At 50.9% G+C, this 23,715-nt stretch overlaps 30 non-coding genes across 30 annotated transcripts; all 30 read left to right on the forward strand.

Moving 5' to 3' along the window:
- Positions 1 to 335: 335 nt before the first annotated feature.
- Trnaa-ugc lies at positions 336 to 408 on the forward strand. The gene has a single exon. It is a non-coding gene; the product is annotated as a tRNA-Ala (tRNA).
- Positions 409 to 813: 405 nt separating this feature from the next.
- Positions 814 to 886, forward strand: Trnaa-agc. The gene has a single exon. It is a non-coding gene; the product is annotated as a tRNA-Ala (tRNA).
- Positions 887 to 1,899: 1,013 nt separating this feature from the next.
- On the forward strand, positions 1,900 to 1,972 carry Trnaa-ugc. Its single transcript has one exon. It is a non-coding gene; the product is annotated as a tRNA-Ala (tRNA).
- Positions 1,973 to 2,377: 405 nt separating this feature from the next.
- Trnaa-agc lies at positions 2,378 to 2,450 on the forward strand. The gene has a single exon. It is a non-coding gene; the product is annotated as a tRNA-Ala (tRNA).
- A 1,013-nt stretch (positions 2,451 to 3,463) lies between these two features.
- Positions 3,464 to 3,536, forward strand: Trnaa-ugc. Its single transcript has one exon. It is a non-coding gene; the product is annotated as a tRNA-Ala (tRNA).
- A 405-nt stretch (positions 3,537 to 3,941) lies between these two features.
- Positions 3,942 to 4,014, forward strand: Trnaa-agc. The gene has a single exon. It is a non-coding gene; the product is annotated as a tRNA-Ala (tRNA).
- Positions 4,015 to 5,027: 1,013 nt separating this feature from the next.
- Trnaa-ugc lies at positions 5,028 to 5,100 on the forward strand. The gene has a single exon. It is a non-coding gene; the product is annotated as a tRNA-Ala (tRNA).
- A 405-nt stretch (positions 5,101 to 5,505) lies between these two features.
- On the forward strand, positions 5,506 to 5,578 carry Trnaa-agc. Its single transcript has one exon. It is a non-coding gene; the product is annotated as a tRNA-Ala (tRNA).
- A 1,013-nt stretch (positions 5,579 to 6,591) lies between these two features.
- Trnaa-ugc lies at positions 6,592 to 6,664 on the forward strand. Its single transcript has one exon. It is a non-coding gene; the product is annotated as a tRNA-Ala (tRNA).
- Positions 6,665 to 7,069: 405 nt separating this feature from the next.
- Trnaa-agc lies at positions 7,070 to 7,142 on the forward strand. The gene has a single exon. It is a non-coding gene; the product is annotated as a tRNA-Ala (tRNA).
- Positions 7,143 to 8,155: 1,013 nt separating this feature from the next.
- Trnaa-ugc lies at positions 8,156 to 8,228 on the forward strand. Its single transcript has one exon. It is a non-coding gene; the product is annotated as a tRNA-Ala (tRNA).
- A 405-nt stretch (positions 8,229 to 8,633) lies between these two features.
- Positions 8,634 to 8,706, forward strand: Trnaa-agc. Its single transcript has one exon. It is a non-coding gene; the product is annotated as a tRNA-Ala (tRNA).
- Positions 8,707 to 9,719: 1,013 nt separating this feature from the next.
- Trnaa-ugc lies at positions 9,720 to 9,792 on the forward strand. Its single transcript has one exon. It is a non-coding gene; the product is annotated as a tRNA-Ala (tRNA).
- A 405-nt stretch (positions 9,793 to 10,197) lies between these two features.
- Positions 10,198 to 10,270, forward strand: Trnaa-agc. The gene has a single exon. It is a non-coding gene; the product is annotated as a tRNA-Ala (tRNA).
- Positions 10,271 to 11,283: 1,013 nt separating this feature from the next.
- On the forward strand, positions 11,284 to 11,356 carry Trnaa-ugc. The gene has a single exon. It is a non-coding gene; the product is annotated as a tRNA-Ala (tRNA).
- Positions 11,357 to 11,761: 405 nt separating this feature from the next.
- On the forward strand, positions 11,762 to 11,834 carry Trnaa-agc. The gene has a single exon. It is a non-coding gene; the product is annotated as a tRNA-Ala (tRNA).
- A 1,013-nt stretch (positions 11,835 to 12,847) lies between these two features.
- On the forward strand, positions 12,848 to 12,920 carry Trnaa-ugc. Its single transcript has one exon. It is a non-coding gene; the product is annotated as a tRNA-Ala (tRNA).
- A 405-nt stretch (positions 12,921 to 13,325) lies between these two features.
- On the forward strand, positions 13,326 to 13,398 carry Trnaa-agc. The gene has a single exon. It is a non-coding gene; the product is annotated as a tRNA-Ala (tRNA).
- Positions 13,399 to 14,411: 1,013 nt separating this feature from the next.
- On the forward strand, positions 14,412 to 14,484 carry Trnaa-ugc. Its single transcript has one exon. It is a non-coding gene; the product is annotated as a tRNA-Ala (tRNA).
- A 405-nt stretch (positions 14,485 to 14,889) lies between these two features.
- On the forward strand, positions 14,890 to 14,962 carry Trnaa-agc. The gene has a single exon. It is a non-coding gene; the product is annotated as a tRNA-Ala (tRNA).
- A 1,013-nt stretch (positions 14,963 to 15,975) lies between these two features.
- Trnaa-ugc lies at positions 15,976 to 16,048 on the forward strand. The gene has a single exon. It is a non-coding gene; the product is annotated as a tRNA-Ala (tRNA).
- A 405-nt stretch (positions 16,049 to 16,453) lies between these two features.
- Positions 16,454 to 16,526, forward strand: Trnaa-agc. Its single transcript has one exon. It is a non-coding gene; the product is annotated as a tRNA-Ala (tRNA).
- A 1,013-nt stretch (positions 16,527 to 17,539) lies between these two features.
- Trnaa-ugc lies at positions 17,540 to 17,612 on the forward strand. The gene has a single exon. It is a non-coding gene; the product is annotated as a tRNA-Ala (tRNA).
- A 405-nt stretch (positions 17,613 to 18,017) lies between these two features.
- Positions 18,018 to 18,090, forward strand: Trnaa-agc. Its single transcript has one exon. It is a non-coding gene; the product is annotated as a tRNA-Ala (tRNA).
- A 1,013-nt stretch (positions 18,091 to 19,103) lies between these two features.
- On the forward strand, positions 19,104 to 19,176 carry Trnaa-ugc. The gene has a single exon. It is a non-coding gene; the product is annotated as a tRNA-Ala (tRNA).
- A 405-nt stretch (positions 19,177 to 19,581) lies between these two features.
- Trnaa-agc lies at positions 19,582 to 19,654 on the forward strand. Its single transcript has one exon. It is a non-coding gene; the product is annotated as a tRNA-Ala (tRNA).
- A 1,013-nt stretch (positions 19,655 to 20,667) lies between these two features.
- Trnaa-ugc lies at positions 20,668 to 20,740 on the forward strand. Its single transcript has one exon. It is a non-coding gene; the product is annotated as a tRNA-Ala (tRNA).
- Positions 20,741 to 21,145: 405 nt separating this feature from the next.
- Positions 21,146 to 21,218, forward strand: Trnaa-agc. The gene has a single exon. It is a non-coding gene; the product is annotated as a tRNA-Ala (tRNA).
- Positions 21,219 to 22,231: 1,013 nt separating this feature from the next.
- Positions 22,232 to 22,304, forward strand: Trnaa-ugc. The gene has a single exon. It is a non-coding gene; the product is annotated as a tRNA-Ala (tRNA).
- A 405-nt stretch (positions 22,305 to 22,709) lies between these two features.
- On the forward strand, positions 22,710 to 22,782 carry Trnaa-agc. Its single transcript has one exon. It is a non-coding gene; the product is annotated as a tRNA-Ala (tRNA).
- The last annotated feature ends 933 nt before the right edge of the window (positions 22,783 to 23,715 follow it).

A 23,715-nucleotide genomic window follows, 5' to 3' on the forward strand; every position in this document is an offset into this window, starting at 1 on the left:
GGTACACAGTAGTAAAGTGCGAGGCAGTGAGTTGGCATGAACAGTCGAGTGCACAATGGGTCTTCAGATGTGCTTGTTACCTCAGGTGCTGTGTGATTGTCGACATGGAGTGAAAACGGAGCAACTTGTGACTGTCCCTTCAATTTAAGACGTTAAAAACGGACGGAATTTGCAGTCGTAATACCAGAGCATCGAAACTACTTGGAACTCTTGCGTATGTGAACGTGTCCGCGCCTTTGTACTCTGGTCCCTTCACCCCTGCAAACCAACCAACCATCGTGTCCGTGCACATAAGAGTAGCAAAGAACGGAGAACAGCGCAGCTTGGTTGTGCTTGGGGGCGTAGCTCAGTTGGTAGAGCGTTCGCTTTGCATGTGAAAGGTCCCGGGTTCAAGCCCCGGCGCCTCCATGTTTTGTGGTAAGTGTTGGTCGCGGCGAGCCTAAAGGCACGCAAGATGTTGCAAAGCCAGCGTCACAGACTCGTATACTGACGTAAGGAGAGCAAGACGTAAATGTGAGGACCGGCTGTTGTCGAGGTGTCATCGAGTGCAAATCTGCCTTAGGTATAACGGCCTAACCTCAATGAAGTCTAGAGAGTGGACAACACGTTCGTCTACCCCAGAGCGTTGGCCGAACGCTATTTTCGCCGTCGTGCGTGCCACTTTGATTTTGGCCAACTACGATTCGATACAGAATGCAGGAAACCTGAAAGACACCCTCACGGACACATTGAGAGTAGTGTTTGTCAGCGGAATAATGGGAGTGCAAGGGTCTGTGTCATTGATATGGCTGTATGTAGCGCAGTTCGTCAGCAGGGGGCGTAGCTCAGATGGTAGAGCGCTCGCTTAGCATGCGAGAGGTACTGGGATCGATACCCAGCGCCTCCAGAATTTTTAACACACCAACATGCGCACACTGCCATGCAAGTGGAATAATTCACAGCCAGAAAATGTGTCAAGGCAGATACGAGCCAACGATTAGCAGCCACAATTGGCAAGCGTGCTGTAATGCGCACGAAGCACCCTCCTCCCACCACTACACTTAATTTAGAAACAGTACAAGTGTTCCCATAAGATTCTCAAACCTATGTCGCAAAGATCAGCCTTGCGCCGAATTCACAAAAATCCCACTGCACATTCCAATTCTTGACGTGCAGTCGGCTGCTACTGGTGTTGCTAGTTGTGACTGCTGATGACAGATGCCGTAGCAATCAATTCATGGAGTGAGTTGTATGTTTTGCGATACTCTGTCTCTGACAAGCAAGCAGAGGTGACATAGGCGGGAACACAGGAAGCTTGCAGCCCCTCGCTGCCTGCAGACACCGAACAGCCACACTAGGAGGGCGGCCTAAGTCGTAGGCGAAATGTGCTCATTCGCTTGTGTGCGACGTCAAGCTCTAAATAAGGCTGTCACTAGCGTGAGCGTTGCGTGAGCGTCGTGTAAAGTCGGAAAAGTCGTCTGCGTGGGTGAGTGCCATGTTTGGGGAGCGTTTCGTAGTTTGCGCAGTGCAATGGAGACGCGGAAAGTTGTTGTGGGCCAGTCTTTTGCAGTTGGACGACAAGAGTGGTACACAGTAGTAAAGTGCGAGGCAGTGAGTTGGCATGAACAGTCGAGTGCACAATGGGTCTTCAGATGTGCTTGTTACCTCAGGTGCTGTGTGATTGTCGACATGGAGTGAAAACGGAGCAACTTGTGACTGTCCCTTCAATTTAAGACGTTAAAAACGGACGGAATTTGCAGTCGTAATACCAGAGCATCGAAACTACTTGGAACTCTTGCGTATGTGAACGTGTCCGCGCCTTTGTACTCTGGTCCCTTCACCCCTGCAAACCAACCAACCATCGTGTCCGTGCACATAAGAGTAGCAAAGAACGGAGAACAGCGCAGCTTGGTTGTGCTTGGGGGCGTAGCTCAGTTGGTAGAGCGTTCGCTTTGCATGTGAAAGGTCCCGGGTTCAAGCCCCGGCGCCTCCATGTTTTGTGGTAAGTGTTGGTCGCGGCGAGCCTAAAGGCACGCAAGATGTTGCAAAGCCAGCGTCACAGACTCGTATACTGACGTAAGGAGAGCAAGACGTAAATGTGAGGACCGGCTGTTGTCGAGGTGTCATCGAGTGCAAATCTGCCTTAGGTATAACGGCCTAACCTCAATGAAGTCTAGAGAGTGGACAACACGTTCGTCTACCCCAGAGCGTTGGCCGAACGCTATTTTCGCCGTCGTGCGTGCCACTTTGATTTTGGCCAACTACGATTCGATACAGAATGCAGGAAACCTGAAAGACACCCTCACGGACACATTGAGAGTAGTGTTTGTCAGCGGAATAATGGGAGTGCAAGGGTCTGTGTCATTGATATGGCTGTATGTAGCGCAGTTCGTCAGCAGGGGGCGTAGCTCAGATGGTAGAGCGCTCGCTTAGCATGCGAGAGGTACTGGGATCGATACCCAGCGCCTCCAGAATTTTTAACACACCAACATGCGCACACTGCCATGCAAGTGGAATAATTCACAGCCAGAAAATGTGTCAAGGCAGATACGAGCCAACGATTAGCAGCCACAATTGGCAAGCGTGCTGTAATGCGCACGAAGCACCCTCCTCCCACCACTACACTTAATTTAGAAACAGTACAAGTGTTCCCATAAGATTCTCAAACCTATGTCGCAAAGATCAGCCTTGCGCCGAATTCACAAAAATCCCACTGCACATTCCAATTCTTGACGTGCAGTCGGCTGCTACTGGTGTTGCTAGTTGTGACTGCTGATGACAGATGCCGTAGCAATCAATTCATGGAGTGAGTTGTATGTTTTGCGATACTCTGTCTCTGACAAGCAAGCAGAGGTGACATAGGCGGGAACACAGGAAGCTTGCAGCCCCTCGCTGCCTGCAGACACCGAACAGCCACACTAGGAGGGCGGCCTAAGTCGTAGGCGAAATGTGCTCATTCGCTTGTGTGCGACGTCAAGCTCTAAATAAGGCTGTCACTAGCGTGAGCGTTGCGTGAGCGTCGTGTAAAGTCGGAAAAGTCGTCTGCGTGGGTGAGTGCCATGTTTGGGGAGCGTTTCGTAGTTTGCGCAGTGCAATGGAGACGCGGAAAGTTGTTGTGGGCCAGTCTTTTGCAGTTGGACGACAAGAGTGGTACACAGTAGTAAAGTGCGAGGCAGTGAGTTGGCATGAACAGTCGAGTGCACAATGGGTCTTCAGATGTGCTTGTTACCTCAGGTGCTGTGTGATTGTCGACATGGAGTGAAAACGGAGCAACTTGTGACTGTCCCTTCAATTTAAGACGTTAAAAACGGACGGAATTTGCAGTCGTAATACCAGAGCATCGAAACTACTTGGAACTCTTGCGTATGTGAACGTGTCCGCGCCTTTGTACTCTGGTCCCTTCACCCCTGCAAACCAACCAACCATCGTGTCCGTGCACATAAGAGTAGCAAAGAACGGAGAACAGCGCAGTTTGGTTGTGCTTGGGGGCGTAGCTCAGTTGGTAGAGCGTTCGCTTTGCATGTGAAAGGTCCCGGGTTCAAGCCCCGGCGCCTCCATGTTTTGTGGTAAGTGTTGGTCGCGGCGAGCCTAAAGGCACGCAAGATGTTGCAAAGCCAGCGTCACAGACTCGTATACTGACGTAAGGAGAGCAAGACGTAAATGTGAGGACCGGCTGTTGTCGAGGTGTCATCGAGTGCAAATCTGCCTTAGGTATAACGGCCTAACCTCAATGAAGTCTAGAGAGTGGACAACACGTTCGTCTACCCCAGAGCGTTGGCCGAACGCTATTTTCGCCGTCGTGCGTGCCACTTTGATTTTGGCCAACTACGATTCGATACAGAATGCAGGAAACCTGAAAGACACCCTCACGGACACATTGAGAGTAGTGTTTGTCAGCGGAATAATGGGAGTGCAAGGGTCTGTGTCATTGATATGGCTGTATGTAGCGCAGTTCGTCAGCAGGGGGCGTAGCTCAGATGGTAGAGCGCTCGCTTAGCATGCGAGAGGTACTGGGATCGATACCCAGCGCCTCCAGAATTTTTAACACACCAACATGCGCACACTGCCATGCAAGTGGAATAATTCACAGCCAGAAAATGTGTCAAGGCAGATACGAGCCAACGATTAGCAGCCACAATTGGCAAGCGTGCTGTAATGCGCACGAAGCACCCTCCTCCCACCACTACACTTAATTTAGAAACAGTACAAGTGTTCCCATAAGATTCTCAAACCTATGTCGCAAAGATCAGCCTTGCGCCGAATTCACAAAAATCCCACTGCACATTCCAATTCTTGACGTGCAGTCGGCTGCTACTGGTGTTGCTAGTTGTGACTGCTGATGACAGATGCCGTAGCAATCAATTCATGGAGTGAGTTGTATGTTTTGCGATACTCTGTCTCTGACAAGCAAGCAGAGGTGACATAGGCGGGAACACAGGAAGCTTGCAGCCCCTCGCTGCCTGCAGACACCGAACAGCCACACTAGGAGGGCGGCCTAAGTCGTAGGCGAAATGTGCTCATTCGCTTGTGTGCGACGTCAAGCTCTAAATAAGGCTGTCACTAGCGTGAGCGTTGCGTGAGCGTCGTGTAAAGTCGGAAAAGTCGTCTGCGTGGGTGAGTGCCATGTTTGGGGAGCGTTTCGTAGTTTGCGCAGTGCAATGGAGACGCGGAAAGTTGTTGTGGGCCAGTCTTTTGCAGTTGGACGACAAGAGTGGTACACAGTAGTAAAGTGCGAGGCAGTGAGTTGGCATGAACAGTCGAGTGCACAATGGGTCTTCAGATGTGCTTGTTACCTCAGGTGCTGTGTGATTGTCGACATGGAGTGAAAACGGAGCAACTTGTGACTGTCCCTTCAATTTAAGACGTTAAAAACGGACGGAATTTGCAGTCGTAATACCAGAGCATCGAAACTACTTGGAACTCTTGCGTATGTGAACGTGTCCGCGCCTTTGTACTCTGGTCCCTTCACCCCTGCAAACCAACCAACCATCGTGTCCGTGCACATAAGAGTAGCAAAGAACGGAGAACAGCGCAGCTTGGTTGTGCTTGGGGGCGTAGCTCAGTTGGTAGAGCGTTCGCTTTGCATGTGAAAGGTCCCGGGTTCAAGCCCCGGCGCCTCCATGTTTTGTGGTAAGTGTTGGTCGCGGCGAGCCTAAAGGCACGCAAGATGTTGCAAAGCCAGCGTCACAGACTCGTATACTGACGTAAGGAGAGCAAGACGTAAATGTGAGGACCGGCTGTTGTCGAGGTGTCATCGAGTGCAAATCTGCCTTAGGTATAACGGCCTAACCTCAATGAAGTCTAGAGAGTGGACAACACGTTCGTCTACCCCAGAGCGTTGGCCGAACGCTATTTTCGCCGTCGTGCGTGCCACTTTGATTTTGGCCAACTACGATTCGATACAGAATGCAGGAAACCTGAAAGACACCCTCACGGACACATTGAGAGTAGTGTTTGTCAGCGGAATAATGGGAGTGCAAGGGTCTGTGTCATTGATATGGCTGTATGTAGCGCAGTTCGTCAGCAGGGGGCGTAGCTCAGATGGTAGAGCGCTCGCTTAGCATGCGAGAGGTACTGGGATCGATACCCAGCGCCTCCAGAATTTTTAACACACCAACATGCGCACACTGCCATGCAAGTGGAATAATTCACAGCCAGAAAATGTGTCAAGGCAGATACGAGCCAACGATTAGCAGCCACAATTGGCAAGCGTGCTGTAATGCGCACGAAGCACCCTCCTCCCACCACTACACTTAATTTAGAAACAGTACAAGTGTTCCCATAAGATTCTCAAACCTATGTCGCAAAGATCAGCCTTGCGCCGAATTCACAAAAATCCCACTGCACATTCCAATTCTTGACGTGCAGTCGGCTGCTACTGGTGTTGCTAGTTGTGACTGCTGATGACAGATGCCGTAGCAATCAATTCATGGAGTGAGTTGTATGTTTTGCGATACTCTGTCTCTGACAAGCAAGCAGAGGTGACATAGGCGGGAACACAGGAAGCTTGCAGCCCCTCGCTGCCTGCAGACACCGAACAGCCACACTAGGAGGGCGGCCTAAGTCGTAGGCGAAATGTGCTCATTCGCTTGTGTGCGACGTCAAGCTCTAAATAAGGCTGTCACTAGCGTGAGCGTTGCGTGAGCGTCGTGTAAAGTCGGAAAAGTCGTCTGCGTGGGTGAGTGCCATGTTTGGGGAGCGTTTCGTAGTTTGCGCAGTGCAATGGAGACGCGGAAAGTTGTTGTGGGCCAGTCTTTTGCAGTTGGACGACAAGAGTGGTACACAGTAGTAAAGTGCGAGGCAGTGAGTTGGCATGAACAGTCGAGTGCACAATGGGTCTTCAGATGTGCTTGTTACCTCAGGTGCTGTGTGATTGTCGACATGGAGTGAAAACGGAGCAACTTGTGACTGTCCCTTCAATTTAAGACGTTAAAAACGGACGGAATTTGCAGTCGTAATACCAGAGCATCGAAACTACTTGGAACTCTTGCGTATGTGAACGTGTCCGCGCCTTTGTACTCTGGTCCCTTCACCCCTGCAAACCAACCAACCATCGTGTCCGTGCACATAAGAGTAGCAAAGAACGGAGAACAGCGCAGTTTGGTTGTGCTTGGGGGCGTAGCTCAGTTGGTAGAGCGTTCGCTTTGCATGTGAAAGGTCCCGGGTTCAAGCCCCGGCGCCTCCATGTTTTGTGGTAAGTGTTGGTCGCGGCGAGCCTAAAGGCACGCAAGATGTTGCAAAGCCAGCGTCACAGACTCGTATACTGACGTAAGGAGAGCAAGACGTAAATGTGAGGACCGGCTGTTGTCGAGGTGTCATCGAGTGCAAATCTGCCTTAGGTATAACGGCCTAACCTCAATGAAGTCTAGAGAGTGGACAACACGTTCGTCTACCCCAGAGCGTTGGCCGAACGCTATTTTCGCCGTCGTGCGTGCCACTTTGATTTTGGCCAACTACGATTCGATACAGAATGCAGGAAACCTGAAAGACACCCTCACGGACACATTGAGAGTAGTGTTTGTCAGCGGAATAATGGGAGTGCAAGGGTCTGTGTCATTGATATGGCTGTATGTAGCGCAGTTCGTCAGCAGGGGGCGTAGCTCAGATGGTAGAGCGCTCGCTTAGCATGCGAGAGGTACTGGGATCGATACCCAGCGCCTCCAGAATTTTTAACACACCAACATGCGCACACTGCCATGCAAGTGGAATAATTCACAGCCAGAAAATGTGTCAAGGCAGATACGAGCCAACGATTAGCAGCCACAATTGGCAAGCGTGCTGTAATGCGCACGAAGCACCCTCCTCCCACCACTACACTTAATTTAGAAACAGTACAAGTGTTCCCATAAGATTCTCAAACCTATGTCGCAAAGATCAGCCTTGCGCCGAATTCACAAAAATCCCACTGCACATTCCAATTCTTGACGTGCAGTCGGCTGCTACTGGTGTTGCTAGTTGTGACTGCTGATGACAGATGCCGTAGCAATCAATTCATGGAGTGAGTTGTATGTTTTGCGATACTCTGTCTCTGACAAGCAAGCAGAGGTGACATAGGCGGGAACACAGGAAGCTTGCAGCCCCTCGCTGCCTGCAGACACCGAACAGCCACACTAGGAGGGCGGCCTAAGTCGTAGGCGAAATGTGCTCATTCGCTTGTGTGCGACGTCAAGCTCTAAATAAGGCTGTCACTAGCGTGAGCGTTGCGTGAGCGTCGTGTAAAGTCGGAAAAGTCGTCTGCGTGGGTGAGTGCCATGTTTGGGGAGCGTTTCGTAGTTTGCGCAGTGCAATGGAGACGCGGAAAGTTGTTGTGGGCCAGTCTTTTGCAGTTGGACGACAAGAGTGGTACACAGTAGTAAAGTGCGAGGCAGTGAGTTGGCATGAACAGTCGAGTGCACAATGGGTCTTCAGATGTGCTTGTTACCTCAGGTGCTGTGTGATTGTCGACATGGAGTGAAAACGGAGCAACTTGTGACTGTCCCTTCAATTTAAGACGTTAAAAACGGACGGAATTTGCAGTCGTAATACCAGAGCATCGAAACTACTTGGAACTCTTGCGTATGTGAACGTGTCCGCGCCTTTGTACTCTGGTCCCTTCACCCCTGCAAACCAACCAACCATCGTGTCCGTGCACATAAGAGTAGCAAAGAACGGAGAACAGCGCAGCTTGGTTGTGCTTGGGGGCGTAGCTCAGTTGGTAGAGCGTTCGCTTTGCATGTGAAAGGTCCCGGGTTCAAGCCCCGGCGCCTCCATGTTTTGTGGTAAGTGTTGGTCGCGGCGAGCCTAAAGGCACGCAAGATGTTGCAAAGCCAGCGTCACAGACTCGTATACTGACGTAAGGAGAGCAAGACGTAAATGTGAGGACCGGCTGTTGTCGAGGTGTCATCGAGTGCAAATCTGCCTTAGGTATAACGGCCTAACCTCAATGAAGTCTAGAGAGTGGACAACACGTTCGTCTACCCCAGAGCGTTGGCCGAACGCTATTTTCGCCGTCGTGCGTGCCACTTTGATTTTGGCCAACTACGATTCGATACAGAATGCAGGAAACCTGAAAGACACCCTCACGGACACATTGAGAGTAGTGTTTGTCAGCGGAATAATGGGAGTGCAAGGGTCTGTGTCATTGATATGGCTGTATGTAGCGCAGTTCGTCAGCAGGGGGCGTAGCTCAGATGGTAGAGCGCTCGCTTAGCATGCGAGAGGTACTGGGATCGATACCCAGCGCCTCCAGAATTTTTAACACACCAACATGCGCACACTGCCATGCAAGTGGAATAATTCACAGCCAGAAAATGTGTCAAGGCAGATACGAGCCAACGATTAGCAGCCACAATTGGCAAGCGTGCTGTAATGCGCACGAAGCACCCTCCTCCCACCACTACACTTAATTTAGAAACAGTACAAGTGTTCCCATAAGATTCTCAAACCTATGTCGCAAAGATCAGCCTTGCGCCGAATTCACAAAAATCCCACTGCACATTCCAATTCTTGACGTGCAGTCGGCTGCTACTGGTGTTGCTAGTTGTGACTGCTGATGACAGATGCCGTAGCAATCAATTCATGGAGTGAGTTGTATGTTTTGCGATACTCTGTCTCTGACAAGCAAGCAGAGGTGACATAGGCGGGAACACAGGAAGCTTGCAGCCCCTCGCTGCCTGCAGACACCGAACAGCCACACTAGGAGGGCGGCCTAAGTCGTAGGCGAAATGTGCTCATTCGCTTGTGTGCGACGTCAAGCTCTAAATAAGGCTGTCACTAGCGTGAGCGTTGCGTGAGCGTCGTGTAAAGTCGGAAAAGTCGTCTGCGTGGGTGAGTGCCATGTTTGGGGAGCGTTTCGTAGTTTGCGCAGTGCAATGGAGACGCGGAAAGTTGTTGTGGGCCAGTCTTTTGCAGTTGGACGACAAGAGTGGTACACAGTAGTAAAGTGCGAGGCAGTGAGTTGGCATGAACAGTCGAGTGCACAATGGGTCTTCAGATGTGCTTGTTACCTCAGGTGCTGTGTGATTGTCGACATGGAGTGAAAACGGAGCAACTTGTGACTGTCCCTTCAATTTAAGACGTTAAAAACGGACGGAATTTGCAGTCGTAATACCAGAGCATCGAAACTACTTGGAACTCTTGCGTATGTGAACGTGTCCGCGCCTTTGTACTCTGGTCCCTTCACCCCTGCAAACCAACCAACCATCGTGTCCGTGCACATAAGAGTAGCAAAGAACGGAGAACAGCGCAGTTTGGTTGTGCTTGGGGGCGTAGCTCAGTTGGTAGAGCGTTCGCTTTGCATGTGAAAGGTCCCGGGTTCAAGCCCCGGCGCCTCCATGTTTTGTGGTAAGTGTTGGTCGCGGCGAGCCTAAAGGCACGCAAGATGTTGCAAAGCCAGCGTCACAGACTCGTATACTGACGTAAGGAGAGCAAGACGTAAATGTGAGGACCGGCTGTTGTCGAGGTGTCATCGAGTGCAAATCTGCCTTAGGTATAACGGCCTAACCTCAATGAAGTCTAGAGAGTGGACAACACGTTCGTCTACCCCAGAGCGTTGGCCGAACGCTATTTTCGCCGTCGTGCGTGCCACTTTGATTTTGGCCAACTACGATTCGATACAGAATGCAGGAAACCTGAAAGACACCCTCACGGACACATTGAGAGTAGTGTTTGTCAGCGGAATAATGGGAGTGCAAGGGTCTGTGTCATTGATATGGCTGTATGTAGCGCAGTTCGTCAGCAGGGGGCGTAGCTCAGATGGTAGAGCGCTCGCTTAGCATGCGAGAGGTACTGGGATCGATACCCAGCGCCTCCAGAATTTTTAACACACCAACATGCGCACACTGCCATGCAAGTGGAATAATTCACAGCCAGAAAATGTGTCAAGGCAGATACGAGCCAACGATTAGCAGCCACAATTGGCAAGCGTGCTGTAATGCGCACGAAGCACCCTCCTCCCACCACTACACTTAATTTAGAAACAGTACAAGTGTTCCCATAAGATTCTCAAACCTATGTCGCAAAGATCAGCCTTGCGCCGAATTCACAAAAATCCCACTGCACATTCCAATTCTTGACGTGCAGTCGGCTGCTACTGGTGTTGCTAGTTGTGACTGCTGATGACAGATGCCGTAGCAATCAATTCATGGAGTGAGTTGTATGTTTTGCGATACTCTGTCTCTGACAAGCAAGCAGAGGTGACATAGGCGGGAACACAGGAAGCTTGCAGCCCCTCGCTGCCTGCAGACACCGAACAGCCACACTAGGAGGGCGGCCTAAGTCGTAGGCGAAATGTGCTCATTCGCTTGTGTGCGACGTCAAGCTCTAAATAAGGCTGTCACTAGCGTGAGCGTTGCGTGAGCGTCGTGTAAAGTCGGAAAAGTCGTCTGCGTGGGTGAGTGCCATGTTTGGGGAGCGTTTCGTAGTTTGCGCAGTGCAATGGAGACGCGGAAAGTTGTTGTGGGCCAGTCTTTTGCAGTTGGACGACAAGAGTGGTACACAGTAGTAAAGTGCGAGGCAGTGAGTTGGCATGAACAGTCGAGTGCACAATGGGTCTTCAGATGTGCTTGTTACCTCAGGTGCTGTGTGATTGTCGACATGGAGTGAAAACGGAGCAACTTGTGACTGTCCCTTCAATTTAAGACGTTAAAAACGGACGGAATTTGCAGTCGTAATACCAGAGCATCGAAACTACTTGGAACTCTTGCGTATGTGAACGTGTCCGCGCCTTTGTACTCTGGTCCCTTCACCCCTGCAAACCAACCAACCATCGTGTCCGTGCACATAAGAGTAGCAAAGAACGGAGAACAGCGCAGCTTGGTTGTGCTTGGGGGCGTAGCTCAGTTGGTAGAGCGTTCGCTTTGCATGTGAAAGGTCCCGGGTTCAAGCCCCGGCGCCTCCATGTTTTGTGGTAAGTGTTGGTCGCGGCGAGCCTAAAGGCACGCAAGATGTTGCAAAGCCAGCGTCACAGACTCGTATACTGACGTAAGGAGAGCAAGACGTAAATGTGAGGACCGGCTGTTGTCGAGGTGTCATCGAGTGCAAATCTGCCTTAGGTATAACGGCCTAACCTCAATGAAGTCTAGAGAGTGGACAACACGTTCGTCTACCCCAGAGCGTTGGCCGAACGCTATTTTCGCCGTCGTGCGTGCCACTTTGATTTTGGCCAACTACGATTCGATACAGAATGCAGGAAACCTGAAAGACACCCTCACGGACACATTGAGAGTAGTGTTTGTCAGCGGAATAATGGGAGTGCAAGGGTCTGTGTCATTGATATGGCTGTATGTAGCGCAGTTCGTCAGCAGGGGGCGTAGCTCAGATGGTAGAGCGCTCGCTTAGCATGCGAGAGGTACTGGGATCGATACCCAGCGCCTCCAGAATTTTTAACACACCAACATGCGCACACTGCCATGCAAGTGGAATAATTCACAGCCAGAAAATGTGTCAAGGCAGATACGAGCCAACGATTAGCAGCCACAATTGGCAAGCGTGCTGTAATGCGCACGAAGCACCCTCCTCCCACCACTACACTTAATTTAGAAACAGTACAAGTGTTCCCATAAGATTCTCAAACCTATGTCGCAAAGATCAGCCTTGCGCCGAATTCACAAAAATCCCACTGCACATTCCAATTCTTGACGTGCAGTCGGCTGCTACTGGTGTTGCTAGTTGTGACTGCTGATGACAGATGCCGTAGCAATCAATTCATGGAGTGAGTTGTATGTTTTGCGATACTCTGTCTCTGACAAGCAAGCAGAGGTGACATAGGCGGGAACACAGGAAGCTTGCAGCCCCTCGCTGCCTGCAGACACCGAACAGCCACACTAGGAGGGCGGCCTAAGTCGTAGGCGAAATGTGCTCATTCGCTTGTGTGCGACGTCAAGCTCTAAATAAGGCTGTCACTAGCGTGAGCGTTGCGTGAGCGTCGTGTAAAGTCGGAAAAGTCGTCTGCGTGGGTGAGTGCCATGTTTGGGGAGCGTTTCGTAGTTTGCGCAGTGCAATGGAGACGCGGAAAGTTGTTGTGGGCCAGTCTTTTGCAGTTGGACGACAAGAGTGGTACACAGTAGTAAAGTGCGAGGCAGTGAGTTGGCATGAACAGTCGAGTGCACAATGGGTCTTCAGATGTGCTTGTTACCTCAGGTGCTGTGTGATTGTCGACATGGAGTGAAAACGGAGCAACTTGTGACTGTCCCTTCAATTTAAGACGTTAAAAACGGACGGAATTTGCAGTCGTAATACCAGAGCATCGAAACTACTTGGAACTCTTGCGTATGTGAACGTGTCCGCGCCTTTGTACTCTGGTCCCTTCACCCCTGCAAACCAACCAACCATCGTGTCCGTGCACATAAGAGTAGCAAAGAACGGAGAACAGCGCAGCTTGGTTGTGCTTGGGGGCGTAGCTCAGTTGGTAGAGCGTTCGCTTTGCATGTGAAAGGTCCCGGGTTCAAGCCCCGGCGCCTCCATGTTTTGTGGTAAGTGTTGGTCGCGGCGAGCCTAAAGGCACGCAAGATGTTGCAAAGCCAGCGTCACAGACTCGTATACTGACGTAAGGAGAGCAAGACGTAAATGTGAGGACCGGCTGTTGTCGAGGTGTCATCGAGTGCAAATCTGCCTTAGGTATAACGGCCTAACCTCAATGAAGTCTAGAGAGTGGACAACACGTTCGTCTACCCCAGAGCGTTGGCCGAACGCTATTTTCGCCGTCGTGCGTGCCACTTTGATTTTGGCCAACTACGATTCGATACAGAATGCAGGAAACCTGAAAGACACCCTCACGGACACATTGAGAGTAGTGTTTGTCAGCGGAATAATGGGAGTGCAAGGGTCTGTGTCATTGATATGGCTGTATGTAGCGCAGTTCGTCAGCAGGGGGCGTAGCTCAGATGGTAGAGCGCTCGCTTAGCATGCGAGAGGTACTGGGATCGATACCCAGCGCCTCCAGAATTTTTAACACACCAACATGCGCACACTGCCATGCAAGTGGAATAATTCACAGCCAGAAAATGTGTCAAGGCAGATACGAGCCAACGATTAGCAGCCACAATTGGCAAGCGTGCTGTAATGCGCACGAAGCACCCTCCTCCCACCACTACACTTAATTTAGAAACAGTACAAGTGTTCCCATAAGATTCTCAAACCTATGTCGCAAAGATCAGCCTTGCGCCGAATTCACAAAAATCCCACTGCACATTCCAATTCTTGACGTGCAGTCGGCTGCTACTGGTGTTGCTAGTTGTGACTGCTGATGACAGATGCCGTAGCAATCAATTCATGGAGTGAGTTGTATGTTTTGCGATACTCTGTCTCTGACAAGCAAGCAGAGGTGACATAGGCGGGAACACAGGAAGCTTGCAGCCCCTCGCTGCCTGCAGACACCGAACAGCCACACTAGGAGGGCGGCCTAAGTCGTAGGCGAAATGTGCTCATTCGCTTGTGTGCGACGTCAAGCTCTAAATAAGGCTGTCACTAGCGTGAGCGTTGCGTGAGCGTCGTGTAAAGTCGGAAAAGTCGTCTGCGTGGGTGAGTGCCATGTTTGGGGAGCGTTTCGTAGTTTGCGCAGTGCAATGGAGACGCGGAAAGTTGTTGTGGGCCAGTCTTTTGCAGTTGGACGACAAGAGTGGTACACAGTAGTAAAGTGCGAGGCAGTGAGTTGGCATGAACAGTCGAGTGCACAATGGGTCTTCAGATGTGCTTGTTACCTCAGGTGCTGTGTGATTGTCGACATGGAGTGAAAACGGAGCAACTTGTGACTGTCCCTTCAATTTAAGACGTTAAAAACGGACGGAATTTGCAGTCGTAATACCAGAGCATCGAAACTACTTGGAACTCTTGCGTATGTGAACGTGTCCGCGCCTTTGTACTCTGGTCCCTTCACCCCTGCAAACCAACCAACCATCGTGTCCGTGCACATAAGAGTAGCAAAGAACGGAGAACAGCGCAGTTTGGTTGTGCTTGGGGGCGTAGCTCAGTTGGTAGAGCGTTCGCTTTGCATGTGAAAGGTCCCGGGTTCAAGCCCCGGCGCCTCCATGTTTTGTGGTAAGTGTTGGTCGCGGCGAGCCTAAAGGCACGCAAGATGTTGCAAAGCCAGCGTCACAGACTCGTATACTGACGTAAGGAGAGCAAGACGTAAATGTGAGGACCGGCTGTTGTCGAGGTGTCATCGAGTGCAAATCTGCCTTAGGTATAACGGCCTAACCTCAATGAAGTCTAGAGAGTGGACAACACGTTCGTCTACCCCAGAGCGTTGGCCGAACGCTATTTTCGCCGTCGTGCGTGCCACTTTGATTTTGGCCAACTACGATTCGATACAGAATGCAGGAAACCTGAAAGACACCCTCACGGACACATTGAGAGTAGTGTTTGTCAGCGGAATAATGGGAGTGCAAGGGTCTGTGTCATTGATATGGCTGTATGTAGCGCAGTTCGTCAGCAGGGGGCGTAGCTCAGATGGTAGAGCGCTCGCTTAGCATGCGAGAGGTACTGGGATCGATACCCAGCGCCTCCAGAATTTTTAACACACCAACATGCGCACACTGCCATGCAAGTGGAATAATTCACAGCCAGAAAATGTGTCAAGGCAGATACGAGCCAACGATTAGCAGCCACAATTGGCAAGCGTGCTGTAATGCGCACGAAGCACCCTCCTCCCACCACTACACTTAATTTAGAAACAGTACAAGTGTTCCCATAAGATTCTCAAACCTATGTCGCAAAGATCAGCCTTGCGCCGAATTCACAAAAATCCCACTGCACATTCCAATTCTTGACGTGCAGTCGGCTGCTACTGGTGTTGCTAGTTGTGACTGCTGATGACAGATGCCGTAGCAATCAATTCATGGAGTGAGTTGTATGTTTTGCGATACTCTGTCTCTGACAAGCAAGCAGAGGTGACATAGGCGGGAACACAGGAAGCTTGCAGCCCCTCGCTGCCTGCAGACACCGAACAGCCACACTAGGAGGGCGGCCTAAGTCGTAGGCGAAATGTGCTCATTCGCTTGTGTGCGACGTCAAGCTCTAAATAAGGCTGTCACTAGCGTGAGCGTTGCGTGAGCGTCGTGTAAAGTCGGAAAAGTCGTCTGCGTGGGTGAGTGCCATGTTTGGGGAGCGTTTCGTAGTTTGCGCAGTGCAATGGAGACGCGGAAAGTTGTTGTGGGCCAGTCTTTTGCAGTTGGACGACAAGAGTGGTACACAGTAGTAAAGTGCGAGGCAGTGAGTTGGCATGAACAGTCGAGTGCACAATGGGTCTTCAGATGTGCTTGTTACCTCAGGTGCTGTGTGATTGTCGACATGGAGTGAAAACGGAGCAACTTGTGACTGTCCCTTCAATTTAAGACGTTAAAAACGGACGGAATTTGCAGTCGTAATACCAGAGCATCGAAACTACTTGGAACTCTTGCGTATGTGAACGTGTCCGCGCCTTTGTACTCTGGTCCCTTCACCCCTGCAAACCAACCAACCATCGTGTCCGTGCACATAAGAGTAGCAAAGAACGGAGAACAGCGCAGCTTGGTTGTGCTTGGGGGCGTAGCTCAGTTGGTAGAGCGTTCGCTTTGCATGTGAAAGGTCCCGGGTTCAAGCCCCGGCGCCTCCATGTTTTGTGGTAAGTGTTGGTCGCGGCGAGCCTAAAGGCACGCAAGATGTTGCAAAGCCAGCGTCACAGACTCGTATACTGACGTAAGGAGAGCAAGACGTAAATGTGAGGACCGGCTGTTGTCGAGGTGTCATCGAGTGCAAATCTGCCTTAGGTATAACGGCCTAACCTCAATGAAGTCTAGAGAGTGGACAACACGTTCGTCTACCCCAGAGCGTTGGCCGAACGCTATTTTCGCCGTCGTGCGTGCCACTTTGATTTTGGCCAACTACGATTCGATACAGAATGCAGGAAACCTGAAAGACACCCTCACGGACACATTGAGAGTAGTGTTTGTCAGCGGAATAATGGGAGTGCAAGGGTCTGTGTCATTGATATGGCTGTATGTAGCGCAGTTCGTCAGCAGGGGGCGTAGCTCAGATGGTAGAGCGCTCGCTTAGCATGCGAGAGGTACTGGGATCGATACCCAGCGCCTCCAGAATTTTTAACACACCAACATGCGCACACTGCCATGCAAGTGGAATAATTCACAGCCAGAAAATGTGTCAAGGCAGATACGAGCCAACGATTAGCAGCCACAATTGGCAAGCGTGCTGTAATGCGCACGAAGCACCCTCCTCCCACCACTACACTTAATTTAGAAACAGTACAAGTGTTCCCATAAGATTCTCAAACCTATGTCGCAAAGATCAGCCTTGCGCCGAATTCACAAAAATCCCACTGCACATTCCAATTCTTGACGTGCAGTCGGCTGCTACTGGTGTTGCTAGTTGTGACTGCTGATGACAGATGCCGTAGCAATCAATTCATGGAGTGAGTTGTATGTTTTGCGATACTCTGTCTCTGACAAGCAAGCAGAGGTGACATAGGCGGGAACACAGGAAGCTTGCAGCCCCTCGCTGCCTGCAGACACCGAACAGCCACACTAGGAGGGCGGCCTAAGTCGTAGGCGAAATGTGCTCATTCGCTTGTGTGCGACGTCAAGCTCTAAATAAGGCTGTCACTAGCGTGAGCGTTGCGTGAGCGTCGTGTAAAGTCGGAAAAGTCGTCTGCGTGGGTGAGTGCCATGTTTGGGGAGCGTTTCGTAGTTTGCGCAGTGCAATGGAGACGCGGAAAGTTGTTGTGGGCCAGTCTTTTGCAGTTGGACGACAAGAGTGGTACACAGTAGTAAAGTGCGAGGCAGTGAGTTGGCATGAACAGTCGAGTGCACAATGGGTCTTCAGATGTGCTTGTTACCTCAGGTGCTGTGTGATTGTCGACATGGAGTGAAAACGGAGCAACTTGTGACTGTCCCTTCAATTTAAGACGTTAAAAACGGACGGAATTTGCAGTCGTAATACCAGAGCATCGAAACTACTTGGAACTCTTGCGTATGTGAACGTGTCCGCGCCTTTGTACTCTGGTCCCTTCACCCCTGCAAACCAACCAACCATCGTGTCCGTGCACATAAGAGTAGCAAAGAACGGAGAACAGCGCAGCTTGGTTGTGCTTGGGGGCGTAGCTCAGTTGGTAGAGCGTTCGCTTTGCATGTGAAAGGTCCCGGGTTCAAGCCCCGGCGCCTCCATGTTTTGTGGTAAGTGTTGGTCGCGGCGAGCCTAAAGGCACGCAAGATGTTGCAAAGCCAGCGTCACAGACTCGTATACTGACGTAAGGAGAGCAAGACGTAAATGTGAGGACCGGCTGTTGTCGAGGTGTCATCGAGTGCAAATCTGCCTTAGGTATAACGGCCTAACCTCAATGAAGTCTAGAGAGTGGACAACACGTTCGTCTACCCCAGAGCGTTGGCCGAACGCTATTTTCGCCGTCGTGCGTGCCACTTTGATTTTGGCCAACTACGATTCGATACAGAATGCAGGAAACCTGAAAGACACCCTCACGGACACATTGAGAGTAGTGTTTGTCAGCGGAATAATGGGAGTGCAAGGGTCTGTGTCATTGATATGGCTGTATGTAGCGCAGTTCGTCAGCAGGGGGCGTAGCTCAGATGGTAGAGCGCTCGCTTAGCATGCGAGAGGTACTGGGATCGATACCCAGCGCCTCCAGAATTTTTAACACACCAACATGCGCACACTGCCATGCAAGTGGAATAATTCACAGCCAGAAAATGTGTCAAGGCAGATACGAGCCAACGATTAGCAGCCACAATTGGCAAGCGTGCTGTAATGCGCACGAAGCACCCTCCTCCCACCACTACACTTAATTTAGAAACAGTACAAGTGTTCCCATAAGATTCTCAAACCTATGTCGCAAAGATCAGCCTTGCGCCGAATTCACAAAAATCCCACTGCACATTCCAATTCTTGACGTGCAGTCGGCTGCTACTGGTGTTGCTAGTTGTGACTGCTGATGACAGATGCCGTAGCAATCAATTCATGGAGTGAGTTGTATGTTTTGCGATACTCTGTCTCTGACAAGCAAGCAGAGGTGACATAGGCGGGAACACAGGAAGCTTGCAGCCCCTCGCTGCCTGCAGACACCGAACAGCCACACTAGGAGGGCGGCCTAAGTCGTAGGCGAAATGTGCTCATTCGCTTGTGTGCGACGTCAAGCTCTAAATAAGGCTGTCACTAGCGTGAGCGTTGCGTGAGCGTCGTGTAAAGTCGGAAAAGTCGTCTGCGTGGGTGAGTGCCATGTTTGGGGAGCGTTTCGTAGTTTGCGCAGTGCAATGGAGACGCGGAAAGTTGTTGTGGGCCAGTCTTTTGCAGTTGGACGACAAGAGTGGTACACAGTAGTAAAGTGCGAGGCAGTGAGTTGGCATGAACAGTCGAGTGCACAATGGGTCTTCAGATGTGCTTGTTACCTCAGGTGCTGTGTGATTGTCGACATGGAGTGAAAACGGAGCAACTTGTGACTGTCCCTTCAATTTAAGACGTTAAAAACGGACGGAATTTGCAGTCGTAATACCAGAGCATCGAAACTACTTGGAACTCTTGCGTATGTGAACGTGTCCGCGCCTTTGTACTCTGGTCCCTTCACCCCTGCAAACCAACCAACCATCGTGTCCGTGCACATAAGAGTAGCAAAGAACGGAGAACAGCGCAGCTTGGTTGTGCTTGGGGGCGTAGCTCAGTTGGTAGAGCGTTCGCTTTGCATGTGAAAGGTCCCGGGTTCAAGCCCCGGCGCCTCCATGTTTTGTGGTAAGTGTTGGTCGCGGCGAGCCTAAAGGCACGCAAGATGTTGCAAAGCCAGCGTCACAGACTCGTATACTGACGTAAGGAGAGCAAGACGTAAATGTGAGGACCGGCTGTTGTCGAGGTGTCATCGAGTGCAAATCTGCCTTAGGTATAACGGCCTAACCTCAATGAAGTCTAGAGAGTGGACAACACGTTCGTCTACCCCAGAGCGTTGGCCGAACGCTATTTTCGCCGTCGTGCGTGCCACTTTGATTTTGGCCAACTACGATTCGATACAGAATGCAGGAAACCTGAAAGACACCCTCACGGACACATTGAGAGTAGTGTTTGTCAGCGGAATAATGGGAGTGCAAGGGTCTGTGTCATTGATATGGCTGTATGTAGCGCAGTTCGTCAGCAGGGGGCGTAGCTCAGATGGTAGAGCGCTCGCTTAGCATGCGAGAGGTACTGGGATCGATACCCAGCGCCTCCAGAATTTTTAACACACCAACATGCGCACACTGCCATGCAAGTGGAATAATTCACAGCCAGAAAATGTGTCAAGGCAGATACGAGCCAACGATTAGCAGCCACAATTGGCAAGCGTGCTGTAATGCGCACGAAGCACCCTCCTCCCACCACTACACTTAATTTAGAAACAGTACAAGTGTTCCCATAAGATTCTCAAACCTATGTCGCAAAGATCAGCCTTGCGCCGAATTCACAAAAATCCCACTGCACATTCCAATTCTTGACGTGCAGTCGGCTGCTACTGGTGTTGCTAGTTGTGACTGCTGATGACAGATGCCGTAGCAATCAATTCATGGAGTGAGTTGTATGTTTTGCGATACTCTGTCTCTGACAAGCAAGCAGAGGTGACATAGGCGGGAACACAGGAAGCTTGCAGCCCCTCGCTGCCTGCAGACACCGAACAGCCACACTAGGAGGGCGGCCTAAGTCGTAGGCGAAATGTGCTCATTCGCTTGTGTGCGACGTCAAGCTCTAAATAAGGCTGTCACTAGCGTGAGCGTTGCGTGAGCGTCGTGTAAAGTCGGAAAAGTCGTCTGCGTGGGTGAGTGCCATGTTTGGGGAGCGTTTCGTAGTTTGCGCAGTGCAATGGAGACGCGGAAAGTTGTTGTGGGCCAGTCTTTTGCAGTTGGACGACAAGAGTGGTACACAGTAGTAAAGTGCGAGGCAGTGAGTTGGCATGAACAGTCGAGTGCACAATGGGTCTTCAGATGTGCTTGTTACCTCAGGTGCTGTGTGATTGTCGACATGGAGTGAAAACGGAGCAACTTGTGACTGTCCCTTCAATTTAAGACGTTAAAAACGGACGGAATTTGCAGTCGTAATACCAGAGCATCGAAACTACTTGGAACTCTTGCGTATGTGAACGTGTCCGCGCCTTTGTACTCTGGTCCCTTCACCCCTGCAAACCAACCAACCATCGTGTCCGTGCACATAAGAGTAGCAAAGAACGGAGAACAGCGCAGCTTGGTTGTGCTTGGGGGCGTAGCTCAGTTGGTAGAGCGTTCGCTTTGCATGTGAAAGGTCCCGGGTTCAAGCCCCAGCGCCTCCATGTTTTGTGGTAAGTGTTGGTCGCGGCGAGCCTAAAGGCACGCAAGATGTTGCAAAGCCAGCGTCACAGACTCGTATACTGACGTAAGGAGAGCAAGACGTAAATGTGAGGACCGGCTGTTGTCGAGGTGTCATCGAGTGCAAATCTGCCTTAGGTATAACGGCCTAACCTCAATGAAGTCTAGAGAGTGGACAACACGTTCGTCTACCCCAGAGCGTTGGCCGAACGCTATTTTCGCCGTCGTGCGTGCCACTTTGATTTTGGCCAACTACGATTCGATACAGAATGCAGGAAACCTGAAAGACACCCTCACGGACACATTGAGAGTAGTGTTTGTCAGCGGAATAATGGGAGTGCAAGGGTCTGTGTCATTGATATGGCTGTATGTAGCGCAGTTCGTCAGCAGGGGGCGTAGCTCAGATGGTAGAGCGCTCGCTTAGCATGCGAGAGGTACTGGGATCGATACCCAGCGCCTCCAGAATTTTTAACACACCAACATGCGCACACTGCCATGCAAGTGGAATAATTCACAGCCAGAAAATGTGTCAAGGCAGATACGAGCCAACGATTAGCAGCCACAATTGGCAAGCGTGCTGTAATGCGCACGAAGCACCCTCCTCCCACCACTACACTTAATTTAGAAACAGTACAAGTGTTCCCATAAGATTCTCAAACCTATGTCGCAAAGATCAGCCTTGCGCCGAATTCACAAAAATCCCACTGCACATTCCAATTCTTGACGTGCAGTCGGCTGCTACTGGTGTTGCTAGTTGTGACTGCTGATGACAGATGCCGTAGCAATCAATTCATGGAGTGAGTTGTATGTTTTGCGATACTCTGTCTCTGACAAGCAAGCAGAGGTGACATAGGCGGGAACACAGGAAGCTTGCAGCCCCTCGCTGCCTGCAGACACCGAACAGCCACACTAGGAGGGCGGCCTAAGTCGTAGGCGAAATGTGCTCATTCGCTTGTGTGCGACGTCAAGCTCTAAATAAGGCTGTCACTAGCGTGAGCGTTGCGTGAGCGTCGTGTAAAGTCGGAAAAGTCGTCTGCGTGGGTGAGTGCCATGTTTGGGGAGCGTTTCGTAGTTTGCGCAGTGCAATGGAGACGCGGAAAGTTGTTGTGGGCCAGTCTTTTGCAGTTGGACGACAAGAGTGGTACACAGTAGTAAAGTGCGAGGCAGTGAGTTGGCATGAACAGTCGAGTGCACAATGGGTCTTCAGATGTGCTTGTTACCTCAGGTGCTGTGTGATTGTCGACATGGAGTGAAAACGGAGCAACTTGTGACTGTCCCTTCAATTTAAGACGTTAAAAACGGACGGAATTTGCAGTCGTAATACCAGAGCATCGAAACTACTTGGAACTCTTGCGTATGTGAACGTGTCCGCGCCTTTGTACTCTGGTCCCTTCACCCCTGCAAACCAACCAACCATCGTGTCCGTGCACATAAGAGTAGCAAAGAACGGAGAACAGCGCAGCTTGGTTGTGCTTGGGGGCGTAGCTCAGTTGGTAGAGCGTTCGCTTTGCATGTGAAAGGTCCCGGGTTCAAGCCCCGGCGCCTCCATGTTTTGTGGTAAGTGTTGGTCGCGGCGAGCCTAAAGGCACGCAAGATGTTGCAAAGCCAGCGTCACAGACTCGTATACTGACGTAAGGAGAGCAAGACGTAAATGTGAGGACCGGCTGTTGTCGAGGTGTCATCGAGTGCAAATCTGCCTTAGGTATAACGGCCTAACCTCAATGAAGTCTAGAGAGTGGACAACACGTTCGTCTACCCCAGAGCGTTGGCCGAACGCTATTTTCGCCGTCGTGCGTGCCACTTTGATTTTGGCCAACTACGATTCGATACAGAATGCAGGAAACCTGAAAGACACCCTCACGGACACATTGAGAGTAGTGTTTGTCAGCGGAATAATGGGAGTGCAAGGGTCTGTGTCATTGATATGGCTGTATGTAGCGCAGTTCGTCAGCAGGGGGCGTAGCTCAGATGGTAGAGCGCTCGCTTAGCATGCGAGAGGTACTGGGATCGATACCCAGCGCCTCCAGAATTTTTAACACACCAACATGCGCACACTGCCATGCAAGTGGAATAATTCACAGCCAGAAAATGTGTCAAGGCAGATACGAGCCAACGATTAGCAGCCACAATTGGCAAGCGTGCTGTAATGCGCACGAAGCACCCTCCTCCCACCACTACACTTAATTTAGAAACAGTACAAGTGTTCCCATAAGATTCTCAAACCTATGTCGCAAAGATCAGCCTTGCGCCGAATTCACAAAAATCCCACTGCACATTCCAATTCTTGACGTGCAGTCGGCTGCTACTGGTGTTGCTAGTTGTGACTGCTGATGACAGATGCCGTAGCAATCAATTCATGGAGTGAGTTGTATGTTTTGCGATACTCTGTCTCTGACAAGCAAGCAGAGGTGACATAGGCGGGAACACAGGAAGCTTGCAGCCCCTCGCTGCCTGCAGACACCGAACAGCCACACTAGGAGGGCGGCCTAAGTCGTAGGCGAAATGTGCTCATTCGCTTGTGTGCGACGTCAAGCTCTAAATAAGGCTGTCACTAGCGTGAGCGTTGCGTGAGCGTCGTGTAAAGTCGGAAAAGTCGTCTGCGTGGGTGAGTGCCATGTTTGGGGAGCGTTTCGTAGTTTGCGCAGTGCAATGGAGACGCGGAAAGTTGTTGTGGGCCAGTCTTTTGCAGTTGGACGACAAGAGTGGTACACAGTAGTAAAGTGCGAGGCAGTGAGTTGGCATGAACAGTCGAGTGCACAATGGGTCTTCAGATGTGCTTGTTACCTCAGGTGCTGTGTGATTGTCGACATGGAGTGAAAACGGAGCAACTTGTGACTGTCCCTTCAATTTAAGACGTTAAAAACGGACGGAATTTGCAGTCGTAATACCAGAGCATCGAAACTACTTGGAACTCTTGCGTATGTGAACGTGTCCGCGCCTTTGTACTCTGGTCCCTTCA

Source organism: Schistocerca americana, unplaced genomic scaffold (assembly GCF_021461395.2).
Source record: "Schistocerca americana isolate TAMUIC-IGC-003095 unplaced genomic scaffold, iqSchAmer2.1 HiC_scaffold_311, whole genome shotgun sequence".
NCBI classification, from domain to species: domain Eukaryota; kingdom Metazoa; phylum Arthropoda; class Insecta; order Orthoptera; family Acrididae; genus Schistocerca; species Schistocerca americana.